The following is a 7,814-nucleotide window of genomic DNA, read 5'->3' as shown; positions in this document are numbered from 1 at the left end:
ACACTATATATTTTTCAACAAGGGTGAGGCTTCTATTTATAGGAAAAATTGAGCTCCTAACTAAACAAACTGATTCTAGAATTTTCTAAATCAGTTTGGTCAATATTTGACCATTTTTAGGTCAGTTAAGCTAACTTTTTGGAACTAGACTTGAATGAGGAGAGAGGAGAGATGAAATATCTCAATTTTTATGAGTTTAAAACTCATTCAAGCATGTGAAATATGCACCTCCTTTAAAGAACTCCCCTTCTTACATATGTCATATTTTTAATATTGCTCATAGTTTTTTACTAATAAACCTTGTACATTTTCAACTCTTCATCTTATGTGAAATATGCACCTCCTTTAAAGAACTCCTCTTCCTTACATATGTCATACTTTTAATATTGCTCATAATTTTTTACTAATAAACCTTGTACATTTTCAACTCTTCATCTTATGTGAAATATGCACCTCCTTTAAAGAACTCCTCTTCCTTACATATGTCATACTTTTAATATTGCTCATAATTTTTTACTAATAAACCTTGTACATTTTCAACTCTTCATCTTATGTGAAATATGCACCTCCTTTAAAGAACTCCTCTTCCTTACATATGTCATACTTTTAATATTGCTCATAATTTTTTACTAATAAACCTTGTACATTTTCAACTCTTCATCTTATGTGAGTATTTACTCATTTTTGGGTATCTTCTTTTTCAAATTGGATTTATCTCCTCCCTACACATGGATTGATGCTATTGGTCCATAGGAACCTTAATTGGACCATAATCCAAAAATTTCTGAAAATCTAGACCCTTAGACTAAGGTCCTTTATACACATTTCCAATTAATTCCAATTGCACATTGGAAAGTTCTTTTTGAATTTCTGTTTCAGGGAAACTTATTTTAATAAGATGAGATAATTTTCTATCCAAAAATATTAAAAATCTGAATATTCTCTCTTTAGAATATTTTCTCTCTCTAGGTTAAAACAGTTAGAAACAAGTCTTTTATATTTCTGAAGAGGGATTGATTATAGAAGAAGATACTAGACATCAAAAAGGGGTTTGGGGGAGGAATCTTACATTCTACCCCACTTAAAAAACGCGAGATGTCCTCATCTCGCAACTTGTGATAATTTCGCAAGATTCACGAATATGAGACTTAGAGAAAAATTTTAATCAAGACTAACCACCAAGATAAGTCTTAAAGAGAGCAAGATTCAAAATACGAACAAGATTTAAACTTTATTCATTCTCGGAACTTATACAGTAAAGATAGAGGAACTCTTTACACTTCCATAAGCCCGTCCATCATATGGTCACAAAAGCAGTCTTCACAAGCTGCACAAGTATAAGGTAACTCATCTATGGGAATGATTCTGTGGGTTATTGCTGCGCCTATCTCAGTGGTATGAGGTGTTCTAACAAAAGGACCTCTGAGAGGCAAGCCAAAAACGGGGTAAAGGCATATCTTCTCATGAGGAAGAAAACACGCCAGTAAGAAGACCCGCTTAGAAAACCCAGGATGTCTTGATCTCATGACGCAGTAGTATCGGGGACCCAAACCCAAAGCTTCAATAACCATGGCCAAGCGGACATTGTTACGGAAGTGCTGCTGACCCCAGGGTGTTACCCTAGTTATGTTTTGATAGGTCCGCCATTTGGTTTGCGCTACAGAAGTTCCCAAGTGAGGGAAAAGTGAGCGCTCATACTGCTCTATAAAATCCTTCTTCATAGATTCACTTGCGTCTTGAAGGTGAGGAATCATTATGGATAAAACTAGTTCTTGTTGCCAAGCCATGAAGGAGATTAAGAAAGAAAGGAGATCAATGGAAGTAAGATTACTGTGAGCGACAAGTAAAAGTTACGACTTATATAAAGGAAGGAGCTAGCGTAACTTAGAAGCCAACGATAACTTGCCACTGAAGTTTTACTGTCTTTCCATGATTTGGGTTTGACACATTTTTCTATAGAAGGCATTAAGAATTTTGAGATGAAGAGATAAAAGAAGCTTGTAGGCTAAGTCACCTACTTTCATTGAATTCAGATATAAGGCTCACAATATCTGGGGGATAACTTCATATACTCCCCAAGAGATAAAGAACTTCTTTTGGGCCATACTCGAATGAAGACCAAAACCTTGGTATCCAAAACACCGATTTTTACTTCTGAACTCATTGTTCTGAATCCTTAAAACAGGTGGAACTCCTGAGAAGTATTCTAGGGAAAGGGTCTTCCTTTTTTAAACAGAATCTTTCTTTTATTTTAGAGAGGGAATAATTATAAGATCAAAAAGGGAGATTCTTACTCCTGTATACCTCTAAGGCTGGGGGAGGAATCTTACATTCTACCCCACTTAAAAAGTGCGAGATGTCCTCATCTCGCAAGGTAGAGGACAACTCTTTTTCTTAACATCCAATTTTATTTTGGGGTTCCTTATATTCTGGTCAACCCAACAGAACACTGGGATAAATATCCCTTATATAGAACTCATCATTAATATTCAGCTCATATCATTCATATCTTTAACATGATAATGGTCCATTAGACCGAAAAATTTCCTTCTCAACATTCCTCCACGGGAATTTCAGTCAAGCAAGTTCTCAATTTGTCATCCCTTAACTTGATCTACTGATCAAGTATTAATAGTAACAATTTGACAGCACAATCCACTAATCTCATAGTGATTTGCTGAATTCATTATCATCATTCCAGTTATGAATATCATCACTGGGACTCGTCCCATTCATCCTCATTGTGGTTTTGTTCAGATTTTTATATTTCAACTAATTTCAGAAATCATCATTTTTCAATCAGAATTTTCAATCAGAATCCAATTCAATTCATCAATTCTCAAACAGAATTAAAAATCATATCAACCACATTCAAATTCATCATCTGGATAGCATTAACGCTTATAATTTCAAGTCTTAGATTTACTCGTATATACTGTCAGTAAAGAGCTGCAGTTATACTCTCGGTATATACGGATAGTCACGGCCCTTGGAATTATAAGGTAAATACCATCATGTCTAGGCCTCAAGCAAGTCAAGGATTCTATATAATTGCGGTACTTCCATCTGAAGACCCAATTACCAAATTACGAATTTCAATTTAAATATCAAATTGTATGAATTATATCACACAATTACAACCTTTTTGTGTTTCTTGATAAATTTCTGACCTATTTGTCTTCTCAATTGATCTTTATTAACCAAATGCTCTGATACCAACTGTGAGATCCCTGTTCCCCACCGATCAACGGATTCGGGTACTAGCAGCGGAAGTAGCACATCATGCGTGGGTATGGGTCTCACACTCGGGGCCTCGCCCACGGATATCCGGACAAGAGACTAGTCCGTCGGTTTGTCCAAAACCGAAACTGGAAAAACTTCCTTTACTCGGAAAGCATGGGCGATTCCACCAGGATAACTCTTTACTCTAACGTAGTGAAGATCATTACGGATCAACTGATCTGACTGCACCTTTAACGGTACTTGGTCAAATCAAGGTAGAAACTTGCACTTGGATCATTGGGATCAACGCTTTTTTCCCCATCAAGAGGCACAGCCGTTGATTCCTATCCATAGAACAATTTCTATCCGGGATTTACTTTATCTATCGTAAAAACAAAGTTGAGTCTCGATTTATGGATCCATCAGTCCAGCCTAACCCCATCCGATCCCATGGGTTAGCCAACCGCCCAACCACTGTAGTGATGAGATCCAATTTGGAATTTGGTTAGGTTTTGTCCCGGGTACCAAGGAAAAGAGTTCCAAGGCCCCCTAGCCGGAATTTCATGCAAACATAAAACTAGCCACACCACTTACACACCCAATATGAAAATTGTCTTTTTCTTAGCATCAGCTAACTTTAAAACAATCCTTTAATGAAACCATAGTACCACTGATCACAATCTCCCAATTTATCCAGTTGATTCATAATTTCCCATCATTCCTTCATCAGAGTATCTATGGCATCATTGGCAACTAGAACGCTCACCACCTGTCCACACAGAGGCCGTTTCCATAGTTCCTAGCCCATAATACTCGGCAATATAATCACTTATCAAGATGGACTCTCGTTGAAGATCAGCAAGATCAACCAACAGATCCATATAAAAGAGCCATGGACTCATCCGTTGAGGACCAGCAAGGTCAGTCAACCAGATCCATGCCCGGTTTCACAAAACAACTCTTACTCCTTGTTCCAATATCTTCCTCGACGCACGCGTGGGTATCCTAGGCGACCCAGAGCCCGAGCACCGTATGGTCAGCACCCTCTAGGATCCTTCGCAGGTGACCTAGCGCTTCACTCATAGGCCGCTTCCTTGGTCCCTCATCCACCGTACCGGAAGCTCACCATTTTAATCGAACCGAGGCTGGTCAAGACCTTGGTCGACCTTGCTACGCGAGACGTCCTCCATTGACTCTCCGTCAGCAGTTGCAACTTTATCAGTTAGGTCTCCACGACCTTAATCACAAGACGGTCAAAATGCTTCCCCAGCATTCTTGACATAAAACAGCCATTTACAAACAGCATTTACAAACAGTTTACAAATACAGTTTCTATATTAACTCTCATTTTTCCACATTATCCCTCATTAATCCACATTACTTATTCCACATTCCATGTATATGTGTACTCATCCAATCACCTCCTTTTCCATCTCTTCACTTCAGATTCCTTCACATCACATATCATATATTCACATCCATATCTACACCCACATCCACATTCACATCCATACATCCACATCTACATGCTTATCTCCATTTTTACATCCTCATTTATACATCCACATCCCATATCCACATTCATACATACACATCCATATCCACATCCACATCCACATCCACATTCACATCCATGCATCCACATCTACATACTTACCTCCATTTTCACATCCTCATTTATACATCCACATCCCATATCCACATTCATATATACACATCCATACATCCACATCTACATCCACATACATACATACATCCACATCCACATTCCACATTCACATCTATACATCCACATCTACATTCACATTCACATACATCCACATCCACATTCCTATACATCCACATATATACATCCACATTCCACATTCACATCTACATTCACATTCATATACATACATCCACATCTACATGCTTACCTCCATTTTCACATCCTCATTTATACATCCACATCCCATATCCACATTCATACATACACATCCATACATCCACATCTACATCCACATACATACATACATCCACATCCACATTCCACATTCACATCTATACATCCACATCTACATTCACATTCACATACATCCACATCCACATTCCCATACATCCACATCTACATCCACATACATACATACATCCACATCCACATTCCACATTCACATCTATACATCCACATCTACATCCACATTCACATACATCCACATCCACATTTCCATTCACATCTATACATCCACATCCATTCACATCTATACATCCACATCTACATCCACATTTACATCTATGCATATACATCTTCATGCATATATCCATTTTCATGTTCATACATCCACACTCCCATCTCCATATCCACACATCCACATACATACATCCATTTTCACATTCCCATTTATATAACCCCATATACCTTCACATCTAATCTTTTACATCACATCCATTCTCGCCCTATCACAACCCATATACATCTTATCCTATCACATACACTTCTTACCTCATCCCCCCATACACATCTTAATTCATCTTATCACATCCTAACTTATTTCATAAGCATCTTATCACCTCTTATCACATCCTATCACTTTCCATACGCATCTTATCAATTCTTATCACATCTCATACACCTCTTATCACATCTTATCACATTTCATATCTTTTTTTTTTTTTAAAGAGAATTCTTTTATTTGATATAAGATTTCTCTACACATTTATTTATACATAAATTCCATTTAAGGAGACTAACACTTTCGAAATTAAAATCAATCTTTTATGCATCTTCTTATGCATGATTTCAATTTGGTAGGGAATTATACTTTTAGAATAAAAGAATTTCTCTTATGCATCTAAGTTAAGCATAAAATCCATTTATGAGGAAAATCATACTTTTAGTATAAAAAGAATATCTTTTATGCATACCTATATGCATGAAATCCAATATGATAAAAGTAACACTTTTGATATAAAAATTTTTCCTTTATGCATACTTCTATGCATGAAAATTAAAAATGATAAAAGTAACACTTTTGATATAAAAATTTTCCTTTATGCATACTTCTATGCATGAAAATTAAAAATGATAAAAGTAACACTTTTGATATAAAAATTTTCTTTTATGCATACTTTTATGTATGAAATAAAAATGATAAAAGTAACACTTTTGATATAAAAATTTATCCATTATGCATACTTCTATGCATGAAAATAAAAATGGTAAAAATAACACTTTTGATATAAAAATTTATCCTTTATGCATAATATTAAAATTTAATTTCTCCATGATTATAATGAAATTCTTTCAATTAATCTAGGATGATGATTCCTAGAATATGGTAGGAAGTACTCTTTTTATGCTTTGAATGAAAATTTTTTATGCATAATTTTTATAAAAATTTTGCCATAGCTCCGCTGCTATGACTGATAAATCTCAATTTTTCTAAGGGATAAAGCTTATCATTAAGGAAATAATTAAAATGATTCTCTAATTAGATCCTTAATCCATAATGGATTGAATCATCAATATACATAAACTAAAAGCATAAGAAAAAGCCATTAATTTGGCCTCAAGCATAGCTTAATCTTGGGTTAAGGAAAAGCTTTATGAAAAGCTTGATTTGGATTGAGAATGGGTCATGAGTATGACCATTTCTTGAGTGAGAGAGAGAATTTACATAAGAATCATTAGAATTCAAACATAAATGAAAATTAACTTCAATAGCATTTATTAAATTATGTAACTCTTCACTACTATTCAAACTTCAATAGCATTTAAAAAAAAACCATACCAATTAAACTTCTCAAGCTTGAGAGGGGTTGAGAAGAGAGAAACATTGAGAAATTATAGAAAGATGAATATTCACTAATTACCTTACAACTTGCTTGATTCTTTGTTCACGGTAGAGGCCCCCAACCAATCAATTGGTTAAGTATGTTGATGGAGCCACTAATGGGGATTGAAGAAAGAGGGAAGCTCCAAAAACTAGTGAATTATTAAATGAATTCACAGTTCTTGGCTTAGGTGGAGTAGAGTAACGATGCATAAACACTATATATTTTTCAACAAGGGTGAGGCTTCTATTTATAGGAAAAATTGAGCTCCTAACCAAACAAACTGATTCTAGAATTTTCTAAATCAGTTTGGTCAATATTTGACCATTTTTAGGTCAGTTAAGCTAACTTTTTGGAACTAGACTTGAATGAGGAGAGAGGAGAGATGAAATATCTCAATTTTTATGAGTTTAAAACTCATTCAAGCATGTGAAATATGCACCTCCTTTAAAGAACTCCCCTTCTTACATATGTCATATTTTTAATATTGCTCATAGTTTTTTACTAATAAACCTTGTACATTTTCAACTCTTCATCTTATGTGAAATATGCACCTCCTTTAAAGAACTCCTCTTCCTTACATATGTCATACTTTTAATATTGCTCATAATTTTTTACTAATAAACCTTGTACATTTTCAACTCTTCATCTTATGTGAAATATGCACCTCCTTTAAAGAACTCCTCTTCCTTACATATGTCATACTTTTAATATTGCTCATAATTTTTTACTAATAAACCTTGTACATTTTCAACTCTTCATCTTATGTGAAATATGCACCT

Source organism: Cibotium barometz, chromosome 12 (genome assembly GCF_041138505.1).
Source record: "Cibotium barometz isolate CiBa-2024 chromosome 12, ASM4113850v1, whole genome shotgun sequence".
NCBI lineage: Eukaryota > Viridiplantae > Streptophyta > Polypodiopsida > Cyatheales > Cibotiaceae > Cibotium > Cibotium barometz.
This window is presented reverse-complemented; position numbering follows the sequence as displayed.